Source organism: Podarcis pityusensis (assembly GCF_964106645.2).
Source record: "Podarcis pityusensis genome assembly, chromosome: Z".
NCBI classification, from domain to species: Eukaryota; Metazoa; Chordata; class Lepidosauria; order Squamata; family Lacertidae; genus Podarcis; species Podarcis pityusensis.
In genome coordinates, this window is record NC_138044.1 from 48005793 (window position 1) to 48029318 (window position 23526).

The window sequence follows — 23526 nt, forward strand, 5'->3', positions numbered from 1 at the left end:
ACCACTGTATTAGGCAGATTGCATATAAAAATGTGTATGACAGAAATTTGCCCCTAAATGCTAATGGGTATTCATGATGAGTTAAAAACAAAAAAATGCAATCTGATGCAGAAATATGGAGAAGAAAAGTTGGAAAAAACAAAAAGTAACAGAAACCTATGTATTCACCCATCCCTAGCTACCACTGTCCCTTCACTTTGACAGCCCCAGTCATCAGCTAACCTGGGTAGGAATTATGGAAGTTGGGGTCCAACAACAACAATGTCTCAGGACCTAAGCTTGAAGAACATTAACTATGCTCAGTATGCTTAGTGATCAATCACACAAGCAACAGCTAGCGCTGACTATATGAAAGTGATGTGTCTCCTAGGATAGCTGTGAATGGCTTGAGATCCTAATTGCAAAAGTGGTGCACTGATTGCTGGACTTTGGAGAGAAGTCCAGGATCCCTTGGGCTAGGGAGGTCTCAGGTGACCAACTAGAGAGCAGCTGATGATGTGGCAGTGGCAAACTAGCCAGCCTTAGCACCAGAGCTGGCCTGGGCATGGCAATGCTCACTTGGACTAGCTCTGGTTGGCACAACATCCTCCCTCCCTTCCTTTAAAAAAGATTGTAGCCTGAGGCTGGGTACATACATGGTTGCAGATGCTGGTTTCGTTATTCTTACTTTAATAACTTATTAGCCTTTTCTACAATGGGATTGGGCTTATTCCCCAATAAATGTGCTTAGCATCTGAAGCAAACCTGGTTTTCTTCCTTTAGTCATGATGGTGCTATGATTTGTATGAGATTAAAATGCAAAAGTGCACATACCTTTCTTTTAAAAAACAAAAATCTGGATTGGCAAGCTGTTTTTCTTTTCTTTTTTCTTGATCCTTTTGCTGTGATGTACCTGGAATGTAGAAGTTGGGACAGGCTGGATGAAAGGAGAGATATGCCAATTGTGTGCTTCAGAAATGAAGTAATGCATATTCCAGGGTCTAAAATTACTTTGCTTCAAAACTATTAATAAGCAAGAATGCTTAACAGAGAGAGAGAGAGAGAGAGAGAGAGAGAGAGAGAGAGAGAGAGATAGATAGTTTCCCCCTCCCTGACCTAAAAGCGTGCATCTCTGAACATATTCCTTTATGCAAGGGGGTGGGGGGCTTGCTTCCCCACTTGAAAACCATTATCCTGGAGAACGTATTTTGCTGCTAGTGATGCTCCACTTTGCACAAGGAAGTCTAGTTCTCTTCTGTTGAGTCTAATGAAGTCAATTAAGCATTTTTCGCATCAAGCATTTGCTTGGACACCCTGTTCTTCTCAAAAGCATCTCCCTCCCCTTTTCTAATATGTTAACATAAATTGTGTCAGTCAGTGCCATGAGCCCATTACATCAGCAGCCCAAGTCAATTAAGTCACTGCCCTCCGCAACGTTTATCAGTTAACCTTCTCTTCTTCTTTTTCTTTTTTCCTTCTTTTTTTTTGGGGGGGGGTAATGTCTTGCACTAATGGACAACTTGCATTTGACATCCTTTAATGTTTTCTGTAGCACGCAATTCCTGAAGGACTAATTAAATAAGCATGTTAATTAATAGATGGTGAGGTACAGAGACCAGCAGATAAAAGCTAACTGTTGGCTTACATGGTTGGAGTCACGTTTGACAATTGTATTAGGAACTGAACCATTGGCAAGAACTGAACAGGGAATCTCTTGAGCGGGTTGTGGATTCAGCACTCTTGTTAGGAAGGGGTATCTTGGGCATCATTGCCAAAGTCAGTCTTTCACCATTTTCACATGTTACAGAGGGCAAACTCAGGTTGCCAACCATCAGTCAATCCTCATTCCCCTGAGGAGCATTCAGCTGTTTGGCACACTCAGCTGCTACAATTTTAAGCAGCTTAAGGCGGGCAGTGATAAATATTAGGTGCAAAGAGGCACTTAAGCAGGAGTGAGAGGACCTTTGTTTTCCACACAGATGTTCTTGGACTCCAACTCCCAACAGCCCCACCCAGCATGGCCAGTAGTCAGGGGTGATGGGATTTGCATGCTGGTAGGTGGTTCCCCATTTTCAACACACGGGGAATGTGCAGACATCCAGGTTTGTTTGTTTTTTATTTGACAGAAGTGGGTGCAGCCAAGTGGGTTTTACAGCTCTGCTTCAACCTTGATTCACTTCTTGGTGTGTCATGTATTTCCTACCTGGAATGGAATAGTGTTCGTCTTCAGTTCCACCAATATCCACACAGAGCTGTGTCCAGAGTTAGTTGTACAGTTAGGCAGAGTGGGCTGATTGGTAAGGAAGGGAGCACAGATGGATTCAACTCCTTCCCACCATTCCTCCTGAGACTTTTGGTTGTTCCCCTCTGTTGGAGGACAGAGCTCTGTGTCCTGTACCCTCCAAGCAAGCCTTCCACGACCAGTGTCAAATTACAATTCAGCTGCCAGTTCAGTTGGTTTCAGTAAACTGAATGGGGAAACACCATCATTTCCATTGCCTCAGGCAGCAAATTTTTTTTTATTCATTACTCGTTTATTGCATTTCTATCTCACCTTTTTCTCAAAGGAGCTCAAGGTGGCGCACATGCTTCTCCTCTTCTTCAATTAATCCCTACAACAGCCCTGGGAGGTAGGTTAGGCTGAGGGCAGTGATTGGCCCAGGGTCTCCCAGTAGCTTCATGGCCGAGTGGGGATTTGAACCCTAGTCTCCCAGTCCTTAGTTTGACACTCTAACCACTACACCACACCGGCTCTCTATGAAATTTCCCAGGTTTGGCTGCATCCAGTAATTTGAGGAATGAGGAACGCCTGTGTCCGCCCCCGATTTTGTTGGACTGCAACTCCCATCAGCTCTAGCCAAGATGGCCCACCGTTGGGGATGATGAGAATTGTAGTCCTATACCACATCATGCCTCTTTGGGTGCTGCTTTTGCTTAATTAGAAAAAAAAGTTAAAAGGGGGATTGTTTCGCCTTAAATTGATTTTTTAAAGGGGGGAAATGCAACTATATTAACTGTCCCTTAAGGACGAGTTTTATGATATTACAACGCAGTACAAAAGTGTTAATAATGTTTACCCTCAGGCCTCTTGAAATTGAAATCAATGACTCAGTGAGTGTCAAACACAACTGAGTTAAAGCTTGGTGTGTGTGTGTGAGAGAGAGAGAGAGAGAGAGAGAGAGAGAGCGCAAATAAATCAAGAGGGAAAACAGTCTGGTTCACAAAGTACACTGAGCCACGGCTTATTAATCTGTGATTTGTTTGATCATCCAAACCTTCCGCAGCTGCTTAACTGTGGCTTATTTAGTGCCAACAAACCACAATGTGAAGCCTAGCTTGATCATGGCTTACAAACCTTGGGTGGCTTTAACTATGGGGTGGTATTACTTGTGAGCACAGTGCCCTTCCTTAGCCATTAGGCCACCCCACCCCAGTGGCTGACAAAGATGCAAAGGCACAAGGCAAGAGCATCTGGAAAACAAAGCAAACTTTGCAAAACTCGTGGGGGTTGGGACAATTCATGGTTTGTTAAGCAAACTATAGACTGAACAAACCATGGCTTACTATTCAGTGACTTGAAGTCAAACATCAGTGTGGTAAAACTGGCCATGTATTTAAAACCCAACCTTCCCCAGCCTGATACCCACCAGATGCTTTAGACACCAGCAATCATCATTCCTTAACCTTGGTCATGCTGGCTGGATGTGAAGCATTGGCTGGTAGGAAAGCAAGTGCTTTATCTTAGAGCATCCTTTTCCAAACTGGGGGCCTCTGAACTAACATCATCCCTACTAAAACTGGCTTGGACTGACAGGAGTAAGAGTCCAACAAACATCTAGAGGCCAGCAGGTTGAGGAAGGCTGCTGTCACAGGAGTGTGCTAATCAGTAATCACACAGTTCAGAGTTGGAGTTAACTAATTATTAGCAAAACATGATCTCCACAGACTTGGTTGAGTAGCAGGCCCAATGAACAGAGCAGCTCATCCCCAGTAGCCTTACTCCTTGAAAATCAGTTGCTGAGACTGAAAGTCCCCACCTCCTCACAGCCATCTAAGTCCGCTCCTTTCCAGGGCTTTCCCCAAGCAATAGGAGACAGTGGCTGTGTGCAGCCAACCTCTCCTCTGCCCTTTTCATGCCTCTTCTGGTTCTGGAAAACCAGGGGGGAGGGGAGCTTGTTGCAGCAGGAGGGTGAGGCACCATTGTCTCTTCACCAGCCTGACTCATCTCTGCCTCTCGACCTTCCTCCTACCCTACTTCAGCTTCTTCCTCTGCCACAGAGTCTCCCAGCTTACTAAACCCTGTTGCCTCTTCAGCTTCCAACACCTCCTCCTCCCAGGCTTCTCACTGTTGTCCCGCCACCACTCCCCAGGCTCCGAGCCTTTCTTCCCTTGGTGGTTCCCCAACTGGTGCCTCCCACCATTTCTCTGGGCCAACCAGTCCACAACATCTGCTTTGGTTAAAAAAAAAAGGAAAGCACACCCTCTGGTGGCCTGGGGTGGTTTGTGGTGTGGTCATTACAGCAGAAAGACGGGTCTCATAAGCACAGAGGAAGCTGCCTCATACTAACTCAGACCATTGGCCCATCTGGCTCAGTATTGCCTAGCAGTGTTTCTCAAACTTGGGTCTCCAGTTGTTGTTGGACTACAACTCCCATTATCCATAGCTAATGGGACAAGTGGTCATGGGTGATGGGGACAACAGCTGGGGGCCCAAGTTTGAGAAACAATACACAGTGGCAGTGGCTCTCCAGGGTTTCAGGCAGGCAGTATTTCCCGGTCCAACATGGGGATGCCATCAAGGATTAAATCTGGGACCTTCCACATGCAAAGTAGATGTTCTACCATGGAACACTTCCCCTAAGCAGTGGTTTCTGATTTTGGTTCAGGGGCAAGGTATGGTAGCTCTTCAGAGTGTCTGGCAGGTGACACTCCCATCGTTACCTGGAGATGCCAGGGATCGAACCTGGGATCTTCTGCATGCAAAGCAGATGCTCTACCACTGAGCTGCAGCCTCTACCCAGAGGACTTAGAAGTTTGGTGAAGAGCTATGGTCCATTTTCACACTTACTTGCCATTTGCCTGTGTTTGCCCCTGTTGCACTTCATATCCATCAAGGCACTTCCAACCCCTCATTTTCTCTTCAGTGACAGATGCAAGGCTTCAAAGCTCCAGATTTCCACTTCCAAGTGTTTTGCCGACAATCAGCATGACACACAGCTTGTGTTTTTTCCTTGTTGCTTGCTTTTTGTGGCTTCCTCAGCTGTGATACCCATTTGCCTCTTTGGATTTTGACTTTCCAATAGGCACCGTAGTTCATGCTTTCTGCTGGATTTATTGCAGCCAAGGAAGGAGTGAGGGGCATGAGTGAAATGCAGCTGTGATTTGCAGCAGTTGGGTTTTAAAATACTGGAAAGCAAAATAGCGTGTTAATTTGAGTATGCCTAACTCATGTTTCCACAAAGTATGAAACACAGCTGTCCTTCGAAACTTGCACCTCTCAAAATTTTGCAATGCAGTTCTCTAGCCAAAAAAATAAAGCGTACAGAAATGCATATATTGGGAGTATTCTCCATTAAAAATGCATATATTGCTGAAAATAATGTACAAAAGTAATTTGTATCAGTAAAAAATCTTGCAAAAATGTTCATACAGTGCTACCTCAGTTTTTGAGCATCTCAGAAGCCAAACATTTTGGTTTTCAAACACCAAAAACCTGGAAGTAAATGCTTCCGTTTTCGAACACACCTCGGAAGTTGAATGGCTTCCACTGCATCTCCGCCCCCCGCCCCATTTTCTCCATTGACTTTACTAACCACCCTTTGCTCCTCGGTTGTTGAACGTTTCAGAAGTTGAACGGTCTTCTAGAATGGATTATGTTTGATAACTGAGGTACCACTGTATCAGGCAAAATTGCATGTGCAAACTGTACCTATCAGGAGTAATGCATACTAAAAGGCTGCCGGTTTTTGTGAGGCCTTTTTCTAACAGCAACAACTAAATATCACAACTGATGCAGAAATTTTATGGCCACATGACCCTGATTTCGTCTGATCTCAGAAACTAAGCAGGGTCCAGCCTGAAGGGTACTTGGTTGGGAGGCCACTTGGGACTACAGGTTCAGTGGTACCTCGGTTTTCAAATATAATCCGTTCCGGAAGACCATTTGAGTTCTGAAACTTTCAAAAGCCGAACCCTCAATAGCCGACAGCTAGCATTCAGGATCTTGCACTCAGCAGAAGCCGCGTGGCATGTTCAACTTCCAAAAAGTGTTCAAAAACAAGCATTTACATCCGGGTTTACGGCATTCAAAAACCAAAACGTTTGACTTCCGAGATGTTCAAAAACCAAGGTACCACTGTAAAGTCTCCAACTGCCCCCAAAATGCTGAGACTGTCATGAAAACCTTTAAGCCACCAAGGTATCTTATTTTGTCACACAGAGTCCCAAATTCCCATCTTTGTTGAGGTACGCTAACTGGAAATGGCTTCATATTGGGGGAAAAGTGAGTTGGTGACTGAGGCGGCCTTCTCCTCCTTCTCCTCCTTCTCCTCTTCCTCGTCTTCCTCCTCCTCCTTTGTCACCGCTCTTGGGAGTTGGAGAAGGAGGGGTGGGGAAAGAGGAAACAGTCTTGCACCAGGTCCTCATAGGGAGGGAGCCAGGCAGGCTGTCCAGCTGGTGGTGGAGCAGCAGCAGCAGCAGGGAAAGGAAGAAGAAGGGAGAGCAAGGCAACAGGGATGCCCATGCCTCCATCCCTGATATGGCAGGTCGTGGCTCTCCAGCCTGGCAGGCCCCCAGCCACTCATCCAGCTGGCCATGCTGAATAAAAATGAGAAGGAGAAAGTGAGCCAGGTCAGGCCTGAAGAGAAAGCAGCAGCTGGAGGAGACCCTAGGAAGGAGCAGGCTCGGGGGGGAGGGATGTGCAATGGAGATGGGTGTTGCTGGTGGGGTGCAGGCAAGCCTATGGGGGGCTGGAGTTTGAGGGGTGGGGGCAAGGATGTTGTGGTGGTTGAGGGTGGGTGCTGGAATTAGCTGGGCTCTGGTTGTTTGCAAAATGAAAAACTTTAATAAAAGGGGACTTCTGGAGGCGGCGCCATAGGCAATGGCGGATTCCCTCTAGTCTTGAGGGAGTAGCTCCGCGGAAATCGGGTCTTGCCGCTACGGCGAAGCGGGGACCCCTTCGAAAATCACAGGCGGGTGAGGCCTGTGACCGTGGGACTCGGCGGGCACCCTTAGCGCCCCCCCCAATCTGCGAGGGAACCCTGGAAAGTGTTCCGGAGCGAAGCGGGGAGTCTGGCGCGGTGCTGAGAGTCAACTGCTTCTTCCATGGAGTGAAGCCGCGCAGCTGTTGCCGGAGAGCGCCAACCTTTTTCCTGTGACAATTCGGCTAAGAAACAACTACCCGTGAGTAGGTTAAGTCTGAAGATTGGGGAACTTAAGGGGGAAAAGGATTAATTCGGCACTGAAGCGGGAAGGTGTAAACAGGAAGTCCGCCTTCCTTTTATGTAAATGGATCAAAGCAAAGACTGTCAAAGCAAAGAGCCTGAAAATTGCGTTGAAAGAGACTCAAATCCTACATCAACAAAAAGAAAACTCCCTCCCTGTGGTGTGGGAGAGGGGAGGGGAAGTATCTTTTGCCCGCAAAAGAAGAGAGAAAGGGAACTAAGACCATCACTTAATGCCTGGGAACGGATTTTTGAAAGTTGGAATAGCTATCTTATTGTTACAAATTGGAACTGCTATTGTGTCCCCTTGAGGAACTTGGAAATTGCTACAATTGGTCAGGAAATTTTCCACTCTAAACTGGCCATACTAAAGGGGAATTTTCCACCACAAACAAGTAATCGTGGGACTGACTTTAATCCTTAGATAAAGTGTTATGGCAGACTTGGATCAGGAAAAAACAACAAGATCTGGTAAAATTAAACCTTGAGAGACTACTTTGACATAAATATGAACACTACCATCGAAAAAAGAGTAATCTCGGATGCAAGTAAAGCAGTTATGAGAGGGTTTGTAATTCAACAGAATGCAATAAAGAAGAGAACTCAAAATGAGAAAAAAGATAAAATTTTGGAAAAAATAAAAGAGGGGGAGAAGAAACTGAGAGCGAAACCAAAATCACAAGAGATTCTGAGAGAAATAAAGTTATACCAAGTTCAATATATGAAGATGATGAATCAGGAAATAGAATGGAAAATTAAACAGATGAAACAAAGGACATTTGAATCGGCTAATAAATGTGGAAAACTGTTAGCGTGGCAAATGAAAAAAAGACAAAAACTTAACACCATTACCAACTTGGAAGTGGAAGGAAAGAACATCCAGAATCCAGTGGAAATTAGAAAATGCTTCCAGAGGTACTTTAAACAGCTATATACACAAGGGCCACAGAAAGAATGTGATTTAGACAAATTTTTAAAAACAAATGGACTTCAAAAAATCTCTCAAGAAAATAAGTTAATGTTGAATTACAAAATAACAGAACAGGAGGTGGAAGGTGCCATTCAGAACATGCAGTTGGGCAAATCTCCAGGGCCAGATGGCTTAACCTCAAAATATTATAGGTCCTTGAAGGATTGGATAATTCAACCTTTAAAGGAGGTTCGCAACGAAATTTTGGAGGGGAAAAAAGCGCCAGAGTCGTGGAAGGAAGCTTATATTACACTAATACCGAAAAATGAGTCTGAAAAGACACAACTTAAGAACTACCGCCCCATATCCCTGCTTAATGTGGATTATAAAATTTTTGCAGATATTTTGGCTAAAAGGTTAAAAAAAGTATTAGTGGAGGAGATACATAAAGACCAAGCTGGCTTTCTCCCGGGTAGACACTTGTCTGACAATACGAGGAATATAATCAACATTTTGGAGATGCTACAAGTGAATATTAATACTAAAGCTGTTTTAATTTTTGTAGATGCGGAGAAAGCCTTTGATAATATTTCTTGGAGTTTTATGAAGAAAAATCTTCAGGGGATGGGGGTTGGTCAAGGGTTTGAAAATGGTATAAGTGCAATTTACTCAGAACAAAAGGCTAAACTAATAGTTAACAATGTGGTGACAGAGGAATTTAAGATAGAGAAAGGGACATGACAAGGTTACCCAATGTCCCCATTGCTGTTTATTTCGGTCCTGGAGGTTTTGCTAAATATGATCAGAAGGGACCGTCTGATTAAAGGTATACAGGTCGGAGCTAAACAGTACAAATTGAAAGCTTTTGCAGATGATTTAGTATTGACGTTACAGGAGCCAGAATCTAGTACTAAAAGAGTATTAGAATTGATTCAGGAATTTGGTCATGTGGCAGGATTTAAGTTGAACAAGTTAAAAACTAAGGTGCTTGAGAAAAATTTAACACTGATTGAGAAAGAGAGGTTTCAGAAGGAGACAGGTTTAACATTGGTTAAGAAAGCAAAATACTTGGGGGTTAATATGACTGCTAAGAATCTAAACCCATTTAAAGACAATTATGAGAAATGTTGGTCAGAAGTGAAAAAGGATTTAGAGATATGGTCAAACTTGAAGCTTTCCTTGTTAGGTCGAATTGCTGTTATAAAGATGAATGTATTGCCAAGAATGTTATTTTTGTTTCAATCATTGCAAATCTTGGACAAAATGGACTGTTTCAAGAAGTGGCAGAGAGACATTTCTAGATTTGTCTGGCAGGGCAAGAAGCCCAGAATAAAATTTAAAATATTAACCAATGCAAAGGATAGAGGTGGATTTGCCCTGCCAGACCTTAAACTTTATTATGAATCAGCAGCATTCTGCTGGTTGAAAGAATGGCTGCTTCTTGAGAATACAGACATTTTGGATTTAGAAGGTTTTAATAATGTTTTTGGGTGGCATGCATATTTGTGGTATGACAAGGTTAAAGCACATAAAGCATTTAAAAACCATATTGTCAGGAAAGCATTGTTAAATGTCTCAATAAGGTATAAGGACTTACTTGAAAACAAAACCCCAAGGTGGTTGTCACCGATGGAAGCAAAGGCTCAGAAAAGGCTCAATATGGAGACCAAATGGCCGAAATATTGGGAAATTTTGGAACAAGAAGGAGACAAATTGAAATTGCAGAGTTTTGAGAAATTAAAAGACAAAGTGCGAGACTGGCTTCATTATTATCAGATAATGGAGGCATACAATTTGGATAAGAAAATTGGCTTCCAGGTGGAAAAATCAAAATTGGAAACAGAACTGTTAGAACCCAAAACTAAGATTTTGTCAAAAATGTATAACTTGCTGTTGAAATGGAATACTCAGGATGAAACGGTGAAATCTGCTATGATTAAACGGGCACAAGATCTTGGACATAATATTATGTTTGCTGACTGGGAACAGTTGTGGACCACAGGTATGAAATTTACGGCAGGTAATGCCCTAAGAGAGAATATTATGAAAATGATATACAGGTGGTACATGACACCAGTCAAGCTTGCAAAAATCTACCATTCACCCGATAATAAATGTTGGAAATGTAAAGAAAATGAAGGTACATTCTTTCACCTTTGGTGGACGTGCCCAAGGATCAAGGCTTTCTGGGAGATGATATATAATGAATTGAAAAAGGTATTTAAATATACCTTCTTGAAGAAACCAGAAGCCTTTCTCCTAGGCATAGTCGGCCAATTGGTGCCAAAGAAGGACAGAACTTTTTTTATGTATGCCACAACAGCAGCAAGAATTCTCATTGCAAAGTATTGGAAGACACAAGATCTACCCACCTTGGAAGAATGGCAGATGAAGGTGATGGACTATATGGAATTGGCGGAAATGACTGGCAGAATGCGAGACCAGGGAGAAGAGTCGATGGAAGAAGATTGGAAAAAGTTTAAAGACTATTTACAGAAATATTGCAAAATTAATGAATGTTAGAATGATGTTGGATAGAAACTAAGTGGTCTTTAGCCGAAATGTTATAAGGGAATATGAAAAGATGGTTTATTAATAGGTAAAAATCTAAAATTACAATATTTTATGATTAATGATTAGGATACATAAAGAGGGGAGGGATTTGTTGAACTAATAACTGAACTGGAATACAAAAAAGGGAGGTGTGAGGAGGTCCTGGAAATAAGCAAATGAAGGCTAAGCAATGGAAGGAATGAATTGTTTTTAACTATTTTTACTTTGTATTTTCTCTTTTTTCTTTTTCTTTTGTAATACTCTGAAAATCTTAATAAATATCTTTAAAAAAGAAAAAAGAAAAACTTTAATAAAAATCTTAACATGCAAAAAGAAAAAAAAATGCCCCTCCCCCCAGCAGTGATAGTGATTTGGAATAGAATGTCCCTGTTTTCAACAGAGGAATTTCGGAGGGTATGGTACAGGGTAATGTAGCCTTTAGAAGACAATGTGGTGTGTATTGGCTAGAGTGTTGGGCTAAGTTCTGGGAACCAGGGTTCGAATCCGCACTCAGCCATGAAACTCGCTTAGGTGATCTTGGGCCATTCACTGCCTCTCAGTCTAACCTCCCTCACAGGGTTGTTGTGACCAGAAAATGGAGAGGAAGAGGAACTATGGAAGCCAATTTGAGCTCCATAGAAGGAAAAAGAAGGGAATGAATGAATGAATGAATGAATGAATGAAATGTTAAGAGCTGAGCTTAAGAATGAGAAAGAAGAAGAAAAGCTGAAACTGACAAATCTGCTCCATCCCTAATGCCCAGGCAGGCTGCCAACTACTGACCCTGGCTGATAGATCACAACTCTGCCATGTCTGTCTGATGAGTTGATTCCTCCTTCTGAGCACAGGGAGCTGCTCTTCTGCCCATCAGCCTCCCCGTGGAGCCACTTGCTTCTTAAGCACAATCACTCTTGTGGTTTTGGCTTGAAAAGCAAGTTCTGTTTGGATTTGGGTTTTTAAAGAGCAGCATTGCTCATGTTCTGAATAACACAAAACGAAAATAATTATCTCCAAAGTATTTAGTCGGTATGTTAAAAAGAATGAATTGTGTGTGTTGTGTTAACTGCCATATGTTTGTCAAAATGCTAATTAAAATGTGTGTGCTTCCTGGGCTATTTTTACTCCTGCATCCCAACCTTGCTCGGCAATCTGCCATAATGAGGGACTAACAGTTGAAAATTTCAAGCTCCTGTTTTTGAACAGAGCTTAAAAAATATTTCATTTATTTATTGCATTTCTATCCCCTGCACCTCCACCCCAAGGAGCCCAGGGTAGCAAGCAAACACACAATTTAAGAACAAAAAGAAAACCAATTAATTCTAAAACAAATTAAAGCATTCTAAAAACAATCAGAATTAAAATGTCTAAAAGCAGTTTCTGTTTAAAATATTCTAACAGCTATCACAGTTAAAAACATACTTGCATCCAATGACCTCAAGATTTCCAGGAGCAGTGTCCTTCATCCACCAAATGCCTGATTATACAGGAATGTTTTCAAATTCCTCCTGAAAGTTACTAATGGCAGGGATCTTACTCGGGAGGGCATTTCACAATGGGGGAGCCACCATTGAAAAGGGCCTGCCATGTGTCAGCACCGGTCAGGCAGCCCTGGTGGCGGCAGCAGCAAGGCCTCATCTGGTGATTATAGGGTCCAAAATAGTTGATACTGGAGAAGGCCCTGTGAGTGGGAGTGATGACTAGGCAGAGGATTCCCCCCCCCCCCGACACACATATTTGATATCTGCATCCTTCCACAAAGGGGGCCTTCACCCTGTGCTGGCCTCCCCAAACAATAGATCAAACTCAGAGCAACTGGGGTCAGATAGGCTTAGGCCTTCCAGCCCACATGGTCACTTTCACGTGGAGCTGCCCTTGGCTTCAGTTACAACGCAGGTGGAATGCTTCACTACAATGACGCACTTTCCGGCACCTAGAAAATTAGCACATGAGGGATTGATGCGGAATCATGATCTCATAGTGTTGGAGAGGACCTCCAAGGTCGTTTAGGGTTGTTGCTCTCCCACATCTGGAAAGTTGCTGCCAATCAGCGTATACAATGCTGAGTAAAATAGACCAGTGGTCTGACTTGATATAAAGCAGCATATTCCTATGAGAAGGTGAGGGTAATATTTATTTCCCCCCCCCCTTTATTTTTTATCTTGCCCCTTCTCCGTGGGGCTCTGGGTGTCATATTTTGCTCTCATCCACCCACCCATTATATCTTCATAGCAACTCTGTGAGGTGGGTCAGGCCGACCAAGGGATGGTTGGTCTAAATTAACCCAGTGAGCTTCAAGGGTGAGCAGGGATTTGTTTGCACACAGGATATTGTAGAGCTTGCAAAGTGTCCTGAAAACTCCCTCAGGAGGAAAGGTTAAAATATTTGGGGCTCTGTGATTTAGTGGGGGGTGAGGGGGAAGTCAGTAAGAGGGTACCTGTAGAGGTGTACAAGATTATCCATGATGTCAAAAAAGGTGAATATGGAGTTTTTCTCCCTGTCACATAACCTTGGAACCTGAGCTGGAAGCTGACCGTTAGAAGATCCAGGGCAGGTAAAAGAAAGTACATATTTAGGAAGCACAGAGTTAAACTATGGAATTTGCTACCACAAAATGGCCACCAATTTGCACAGCTTTTAAAAGGGAACTAGACGAATTGCATTTTATTTGTTTATTCATAACAATATTTGTATACCACTATACCACTTAAAATTATTAAAGCAGTTTACAGCAATTATAAAAGCATAAAGAGCATAAAAGCATGCAGTAAAAGCTTTAAAAGTTCAAAAAAAAACCCTCATAATTTCCTGCATAGGCCTGGTGGAATAGAACAGTTTTCAGCAGGCTTTTAAATGTTGGGACAAAAGGATAAATTCATGCAGGACAAGGCTATCAGTGATGGCTAGTTGTGGTGGCTTATTACCTCCGATATCAGAGACTTGAAGCTGTTCTGACCACAAAGATATCTCACTGGCAGGGAAAATGTGACCAGCTAATTCCTTTGCCAGTTGTGAGTTTGTTAAAGTCTCAGGAGCCCAGGCACAAACCAAAGATGGCAAGTCTTTTTGTGGAACTTCAAAAGACACTTAAAACTTATACAGTGGTGCCCCGCAAGACAAATGCCTCGCAAGGCGGAAAACCCGCTAAACGAAAGGGTTTTCCGTTTTTGAGTTGCTTCGCAGGACGAATTTCCCTATGGGCTTGCTTCGCAAGACGAAAATGTCTTGCGAGTCTTGAGATTTTTTTTCGCTTCCCCCCCCCCTTTTTCTAAGCCGCTAAGCCTTTAATAGCCTTTTAGCAGCTAAGCTGCTAAGCCGCTAAGCCTTTAATAGCTGCTAAACCGCTAATAGCACTAATCCGCTAAGCCGCTAATAGGGTTGCTTCGCAAGACGAAAAAACCGCTAGACGAAGACACTCGCGGAACAGATTAATTTCGTCTTGCGAGGCACCACTGTATTTCCTCATTGCATTTTCATTTCCCTTCTAAGGGATGTTTGGGCCATGGAATTCATGCCAGAGTAGAACACACCCTCCTCTACCCATCTGATTATCCTCACAAAAGCCCTGTGTGGTCGGTCAGGCTGAGAGATAATGGCTGAGCGGATGCTGCCTAAGAGCTTCATGGTTGAGTGGGGATTTGAACCCCATTTCCCTTGATTTCAGCCCCACACTCTTAACTGCTATGCTGTGCTGGCCACACTTGTCTTTGTTCACATCCTCTGTCTCTGCCTGGCAAACAGATCTTGAAAACTCATGTGCCACTCACAGCCGCTGAGATTGATTCAACCAACAACCTCCTCCTTGCCTCTGCTCTCTGCCTTGCCAAGGCAGAAGGAAAAGTGCCAGCTGTCAAAATAGGAAGACAAGGCCTCCCAACGAGCTATTTGTAATGTCTTTTTAAGGTTGCAAAGAAAGCCGACATCAATAGCAAATAAGATCACTGCTAGCTGCATGGTTCACAGCAATGCAGTATTTTCTTTTATGAAAAGAAAAGCAGGTGGCCACATGACCCGGAAAGCTGTCCGTGGACAAACGCTGGCTCCCCCGGCCTGAAAAGTGAGATGAGTGCCACAACCCCATAGTCACCTTTGACTGGACGTAACCATTCAGGGGGCCTTTACCTTTTTTTCTTATTTCTTTTACACTTCCAGTATATAACTTGTGATCAGCTTAAGTGCAAGATCACCTTTGGCCAGATGTGCCCCCGTGACCACTTTGTTCTACAGAACTGGTTCCATTGTAGGTGCTGCACAATACCCATTCGGCGCTTGTAAGCAATCAGTCTTGTAGTGTGGCAGCACCTGCACTTTGGAACTCCCTGGCTAGTGACATCAGGCAGGTGACTTAACTGTACTCTTTCTGGTGCCTGCTAGAAAAAAATTTGTTTCAGCAAGCCTACCCAAATATGCAGAATGTTGTGTTTGTTTGTTTGTTTTTTAAAAAAACAATTTGAATTTATCACTGACTTTTATTTTTCTCAATAGTTGTTTTTATTTTTCTAAATAGTTTTTTTTAACAGCTTACAGCTTTTATTGATAATTTTATTGTTTTATTCATTTTGCAAACCACTTGGAAAGTTTTTTGTAAAACAACAGCAGCAATCAAGCAGGATATAAATTCTATGAAATAAATGAATAAAACCTCTCCACAGTAAGCAAGCATTGGGATAGCAGTGCGCACAGCTCATTTCAATGGAGCAGTGGAAGCTGGCTCATTTGGATGAATGGGGCAGTACCTCACCAACCTCAGCCTGCTCTCAGTCAGCCCCCACCTGTCTGCTTTCTCACCTGCATCCAGCCTAAAGGAGGGCCCTGCCTGTCAGCATCCTCCTCCTTGGTCTCAGTGTTGCCTCATGTAGTATTCAGCAGGGAGGAGAGAGGAGGCAAAGCTAGACTCAGCTGGCTCTGCCTGTCATTGGCTCTAGTGCTGCCAGGTGCTGGGCTCCATGCTTACCAACCACAGTGCTGGATCATGCCCCTGATAATCTGAATCAGGTTTTTTTTTGTTGTTTTTTTTCTGCTTGTTCATCTTTGTTTTTTTTTTTATATATATAATATTTATTAGAGTTTACAATAGAAATACATGTAACAGACAATATAGCAAATATCTTAACATAGTTTAACATTTTTTTTGGACTTCCTCACATCTCCCGCTCCCACTTTCATCGTTATAACTTTTTAGCAGCAATTTGTTATCTTATTTGCATTCTTATATCCCTTCTATATTTCATAGTCTTCTAGTTCTCAAAAAAAAAGAATTATATTTTCTTAATCTCTCTTATTTTCTTAAATCATCTAAGTTAGTGGTGCTCAATTATTTATGATCTAGCATCCTGCTTAGCATTCACTCAAATTGCAATGTTTTTGTAAATATTTCTTGAATTTCTTCCAATCCTCCTCCATCCTCTCTTCTCCCAGGTCACGGATTCTGCCAGTCATCTCGGCTAGTTCCATATAGTCTATCAGTTGCATCTGCCATTCTTCCAGTGTGGGTAAATCTTGAGTTTTCCAGTACTTTGCGAGAAGTATCCTTGCTGCTGTTGTTGCATACATAAAAAATGTCCAATCATTCTTTACCACCCCTTGGCCGACAATACCCAAAAGAAAGGCCTCTGGTTTCTTAGTGAAGGTATACTTAAATACCTTTTTCAGTTCATTATAAATCATTTCCCAGAACGCCTTCACTTTAGGGCAAGTCCACCAGAGGTGGAAGAATGTTCCTTCGCTCTCTTTACATTTCCAACACTTATTGTCAGACAGGTGGTAAATTTTTGCAAGTTTGACTGGGGTCATGTACCATCTGTATATCATTTTCATTACATTTTCTTTCAAAGCATTACATGCAGTAAATTTCAATCCAGTACTCCACAACCTTTCCCAGTCCTCAAACATAATATTATACCCAATGTCCTGTGCCCACCTTATCATAGCCGATTTGACCATTTCATCTTGTGTATTCCATTTTAACAGCAAGTTATACATCCTTGAAAGTACCTTAGTCTTTGGTTCTAACAATTCTGTTTCTAGTTTCGATTTCTCCACCTGGAACCCTAGTTTCTTATCGTTTTTAAAAACTTCTTTAATCTGAGCGTAGTGTAACCAGTCTCGCACTTTATCTTTCATTTTCTCCAAACTCTGCAATTTCCAATTGTCTCCATCTTTTTCTAATATTTCCCAATATTTAGGCCATAATCTGAATCAGGTTGCCTTGCAAAAGAGCTTGCTGATAAGATATTGCCACTTCCAAAGATGTCTGTTTAAAACCCTTGTTTTAATTGATTAATTAATTGATAACAAAACCCTTTTTGGAAATAACACCCCTCTCTTAAAAGACCACTTTGCTTTTTAATAAGAAGTGACTCTTGTCCAAGGAGGCAGTAGCAGTGTTTTCAATTTAGCTACAGTCAGGGAGCTGAAATAGGAGTTCAAAGGAATTTCCCCACGATAAGAGAAATGTAGTTGGTAATGACCTTCCTCAGTAATTAAATGCCAGGGTGATATAACGGAAGTGGTGTCCGCTGTCCTGTTTCTTGGGATGAAGAACACTGATGAGGTGGGTCAGGGGGGTCCTGTTAGCCAGAGTGATGAAGAAATTTGTGTATGTCTTCAGTGTAGTGCAGGGAACAGAGTGTTGGGGTGGAGAAGACAATTTTAAAACATTGTTCAGCCACAACAAGGACTAAGTGATTGTGAGCTACATCAGGCCTGGGGGGAAATGTGGTCCTCCAGTCCTTGGTATCTGGCCAGGACCCCTCTCCCCAGTCATACTTCTCACTGTCTCTGCTTTCCACCCCAGTTGCATTTGCCTGACAGCAATCTGTCCTTGAACTCTAATCATGCTTGCCTAGTGACATCAGTGGTGCAGAGTGCCTTCCATCAGCTTTGGATAGACCTGTGTCTCTATCTGGACAGGGACAGCCTAACTACTATTGTCTATGCTCTGGTAACCTCTAGGTTAGATTCCTGCAACACATTATATATTGGGCTGCCTCTGAAGATGGTTCAGAAACTTCAGCTAGTGCAGAATTCGGCAGCCAGATTGCTGTCCTCTGTCTGCTGCCAGAGGCCCATGGAGGTGGTAGGTGAGGTTCAGCATGGAGATTATTGTTAATAGCAGGCATGAAGGAGGCAGGTAGGATTTTCAGAACCTGGGAGAGCTCCAAGAGAGCTGACGCATTGCTCCAACAAGAGTTAGAATGTAGACCTAATGTGCCTAAAGTAGGCCAATAACTACTCATATTCTACCTCTCCTTATCTAAGCTGGAAGCATCTTGGAGGCAAAGCTGTATGGCTTGAAGTCTTAAGCTTCAACTCCTCTGAGCAACTTGCCATCTCTGCCTGACTCATCTTAGTGGTCCTGTTGCATGCAGAAATTCAAATGAGGGGTGAAGATCATTTCCTTGAGCTGTCAGGGAGAGGAGCCATAGTTCATTTTGAACAGGACATGGCTTGCTCTCTTCGGAGTGTGACTCTCTGCTGCTGTCAGGGGACCCATCAGTCCATCTCCCTGACCTTTTTCTAAAGGCAGCCTGTTGGCTTTTTAACCCCAGCAGGCAAGTGAAATGCCATTAACTTTACAAAGGCAGAAAATTAATCCATCATCTGTAAGAGCCTCTGAAGGGTTCAGTGGAGGGCACTTTGAATGTCGGAAAGCTTGGAGGAAACTTGCTGTGCCAGTCTTCAGCAGGGGAAGGGCTTAAGGAGATACTTAATTTTCTATTGACTTAAACATTTTCATTGCTTGGGTGCTTTGACTGATGATTTTGAGCTGCCAGCAGTCAATGATTATGTCTCTTTTGTCTTTGCCATTGTTCAGGTGGGCATCCATAGCTCAGGGAATTAAAATTGTGAAAGGGGCTTGAGTACAGTGGCTTTTGAAAGGTGGCTGATAATTCTGTATATGGCTGCTGGATTGGGTCAAAGACCCATCTAACCCAACATGCTGTTCTCACAGCTACCAACCAAATGCTTATTATAATAATTCTGCAAAGGGAACGACATCCCGTCATTTCACCACTCGTGGTCCTTTGTAGCTTTCTCCTGGGGAATAGAGACTGTGTGTGTGTGTGTGTGTGTGTGCATGAGCGCACCATGTGTGGAAGATCCATGTCATAAATCCCTAGTTCAGCACTCACCTCTAGCCATCGGCAGAAGCTTTCCTTTGGCTAATGAATTCTCAGCCTTGCCCACATGACGCCATCTTATGAGCCAAGTAAACAGGTTGAGGTTACTGGGGCTGCATTTTGAATCTTATCAAGAAAACTAGTTCCATTAAGATATACAAATGGGGAAGGCTCCCATTTAAGATATGCCAACAATGAAGCAGGTTGTAAGCTGTGGAAATAAAATAGATACATTTGCTGTTATTATTATATTTTAAATTAATTAAGCGGGGGCAGGAGTGGAGACCTCTTAATTAAAAGCGGGAACTGTTGTGTGGAACCCAGCTGATGAAGCTCCCATGTCCCCAGATCATTTGACAATTTTTAGAGTCATTCTTGCACCTTAGGAAAAAGGGTTTGGGGCTCAGTTTTTGTTTGTTTGTTCCATCTTTTCTGTTCCTTTCCAGTTTTCCTTACGCTATTTCTCCAGTCTGCCCCCTTTGTCTCAACATCTCTAAATCAGGCTATGCGGCCTCACGTGGCCTCAGTAAATGAACTCAGCAGCGTTTGAGATCTTGAAGAATCCTTTAAAGAAATAGGCAACATAGCTTTGAGGGGGAAACTGTGGGATGTTTACAATGTGCCTCTTTTTTGCAGCATCCACATCATCACATCAATGGCATCAAAATGGCAGTCTGTAGTCCCCACCCATTTAATCCAATTTATTTATTTAAAATATAGCATTATTTTTCAAAAACAAAACCCAAAGAGGTTTACAACAACCATACGACATGAAATATTATTCCATGTAAAAACCATGTAAAACCATGTAAAAATAAATAAAAATAAGAGACCCAGTTGGATGAGGTAAAATAAGAAAGTTGTTGTTGTTGTTGTCCCTATATTCATTGGAGCCATGTTGGAGGGCATGCACGCTCAGAAATGTCCAAGAGGGTTTCCGCTTGCCCTGTGCAGACCCTCAGACTTGGGTCTGAGCAGTTTTCCCTTTGCCCTGTCGCTTTTCCTCAGAAAACCTGCTTTTTTGTGATAAATCAGAACAAATGGGAATCTGCTGAAAACTCAGTTGCTGTTTGCTCTGATTCAGTGCTAAACCATGAGTTTTCCCTGGGTGGAAGAGGTGAAGCAAACAGAAGTGTAGGTAAGCCCTAAGTGCCAAGGTTTTTAAAAGTTATTTTTTCTGGTCTGGAGTTTGAGTCAACCATGTGAGCCCCCACCTGGAGTCTGAAGCTGTCCAAACAGACAGGTTTACCACCTCTGTTGGAACAAGGTCAAGAGACATTTCTTGAAAGCATATTAGAGTGATTGCCACCCGGAGCACATTGATGTCAGCACATGAAAGCTAAAGAGGAGTCGTGTTTTCAGAGACCTAAATAATGCCTGGAGAGCAACAGTCAGTGATGCCCTTGACTCTTCCTCCTGCACCCACCAGGAAGGATTTGCTTGTTTTCAAAAATCACCAGTGACAAAGTTGCCTGATTAGACTAATTGTCCCATCTCTCTCGGCTCAGGGAAAGGAAGGTGGCATGATGAGGGCCATTAGCAATGCACCTCATCAAGATGGGGTAATTTTGCGAGTCACTTGTCTGGGAATGGAGCAGAGACGAGAAAGCATCGCTTCTACTTCTGTTGCCATACGCTGCTTTTCAGTGTGAGAAAGTCTTCACTTCAGATGTGGGGGTGGGTGGGCAGGGGATATACGAGTAATGAAGTGCAAGAAAAGTTTAAACTCCATGTAATTGCTCACTGTTTCTGTAAAATCTGTGGCTGTTGAAGTGTGTGTGTGTGTGTGTGTGTGTGTGTGTGTGGATATGGGAAGCGGATGAAAGGAAATGGAATTAGTATGAAAAATGCTTCCATCACATCACCATGGTCTGTGCATTCTGATGTGAATGGGCCACAAGTTCCATTTCCAGCCCCTAAACTCCTAAGAGAAATGGCCACTCTAAGGAAATTGTAAGGGAATTTGGCAAACAGGGTCACGGTTGCCAGTTTGCTCAATGAAACAGAGGGTGTGTGGAGTCTTGCATGCCCTGATCTGTAGGTCATAAGTCACAGATAGGGAGCCAACGTTGTGGACTCCATCCAGGTCACCAAGACCAATGGTTTAATATTATCAAAACAGCAACATCCGGAGGGCTGCAGGCTCCCCATCCCTAATCTAAACAGTAATTGCCACAGTAATAGGCTCTTGAACAGCCACAAACGAAAGGACCTCACCTTGACAACAGGCAGCCCACATCATCAGCAGAGCACATAATCTGTATGTGGGAAAGCCTTGGGTTCAATCCCCAGCAGCCCTAAATTAGATCTTGTTCTTAGTTGATTAGCATCATCATCGTCATCATCATATAAAAATAAAAAAACCTAAGTGGGAGGTAGAGATGTCAAAGAATTCTGACAGAAACAGAAGCAGAAGATGTGGGTGTTTGCTTATTTTTCCCAAGTCTGGAATGGAAATCAATTTAGGGAATGCAATCAGTGTTCACTGTTTTTGTTGCTTTTGGTTTGCAAAGGATACCTTATTATTTATATCATGGCCCCACCCCACCCCACCCTGCCATCACATTTGCACTGTGTTTCCTTTGCATTGAAATGAGCTGGGTGGAAGGAGATGACAATGTAATTGATTATGTCAATAGTGTAAGTTAAGTAATTTTGCTGCAATAGGCAAATGAGATAAATGACATAGTAGCATTTGGGGGTGGGAAGTTCAACCAAGCAGAAGAGTTGCAAAAGACCCACCCCACCCCTCTCTGCCTGAAACCCTGGAAAGCCAGTGCAAGTCAGAATATTGCAAGCTTCCCTAACCTGGTGCCCTCTAGATATTTTGGAGTTCCATTCCCATCCATCCCAGGTAGTACAGCCGAGATCATATGCTGGGTGGGGTTGATGGGAACTAGAGGACCCAGGTTGGGGAAGCTGGAACAGATAGTTCAATTCCCTCCCAGCATTTTCATCTGCCCATGTAAAAAGTAGTAACCACTTCTTGCCTCCCAATCAGGGCCACGACAGTGGGGAGCCCCTCCCATGCCCATCTCTTAGCCATTCTGGTTGTGAGCCCAGCAGGGCAAATTAAGGGTGCAAAGGGGGTAACTGATCACCATGAGACAAATAATCTTATGCACCCTAAGAACCACCCTCAGACAAGTATGCAAGTAAAACTTCATCTCATGATGTACTAGGGTCGTCCCGGATTATTTTTAGCTGAATGAATACAAATTATCTGGGAAGCAAAACAGCTGCATAACATTCTGGAAAGAAATGTAATGTTTGCTTGTGCCTCATTCAGAAGGTCATCACCTCTCAAATGGCAAATTAAGTTACAGGTTGAATTGAGCTCACTTTCATTAAGCCGCACGTGTCTTATTTATTTAAAGGTGGCTCTGAGGATGACTTGTTTCTCATCTTGGATGAGTGCCTGGCCTTCCTTAAAACTACCGTATTTTTCGCTCTATAACACGCACCCAACCATAACACGCACGTAGTTTTTAGAGGAGGAAAATCCATAGGCATGCCACCCGTAGGCATTCCCTCCATAACATGCACAGACATTTCCCCTTACTTTTTAGGAGGAAAAAAGTGAGTGTTATGGTGCAAAAAATACGGTAATTAGCAACCTCTCTCTGCTTATCTAAAAGGGAGAGACTCCATGATTTGCACAGCCCCTGGTAGCTGGCCTGATTTTCCTTGGGGAAAGGGTCATGGCACAGTGGGGGGGGGGATTGCTGTGCAAATAGAAGCCTCCAGGTTCAGTCCCTGGCATCTCTAGACAGAGCTGGAATGGAGTCCTGCCTGAAGCCCCGAAGAGCCCACTACCAGTCAGGGTGGACATAGGGCTGGGCAATATCTGGTTTTAAACATTGTGATGCATCACCAGCTAAACATTGTGATATGCCAATATATCACAATGTCTGAAATAAGGATTGAGCTGTGAGGAGGCAATGGCTGGCTTCACGGTTTTTCCCGCCTTGTGATTTTTGTGTAGCGCGCGCGCGCACACACACACACACACACACGCACAGAATGATTCATGATATATTGCCAGGTCAAAAATTATGAAAGCAATATCACAGTATGGACTTCAAACTAGATTTGGACAATATATTGATATATCACCCAGCCCTGGTGGACAGTATTGAGCTAGATGGACCAATGGTCTGACTCAGGTTAAGGCAGTTTCCTGTACTCCCATTTGAGTAGAAGGTCATAGCTCAGTCTTAGAGCAAGGGCTTTGCGTGCTCCAGGACCAATAAAATGATCCAAACACATTCAATAATGAGGAGCGGCAGCATGGCCTGACCTGTCCCCTTGGAAAGGCAGGCAGTAGGAAGGGCAGCCAGCATGTCCAATATTTAAAGCACTGTGGCTGGGCATCCAGGAGTGTTCATAGCATAGTTGCATGCATGATTACATGGAAGTGGATCTCAGTGGGTTCTGTGCTGACTGATCCTTGGGAACCACGTTTGGGTGCCCCCAGGCTATATTCCTTGCCCACCTAGACCAGACTAGGTCTCTGTGTGGC

General features: G+C 43.3%; 1 protein-coding gene across 13 annotated transcripts in view; it reads left to right on the forward strand.

The window, feature by feature from the left end:
- Positions 1-23526, forward strand: part of LOC308468284 (5-hydroxytryptamine receptor 2A-like) — a 257733-nt gene that overhangs the window by 229867 nt on the left and 4340 nt on the right. The gene's annotated exons all lie outside the window — the stretch shown is intronic.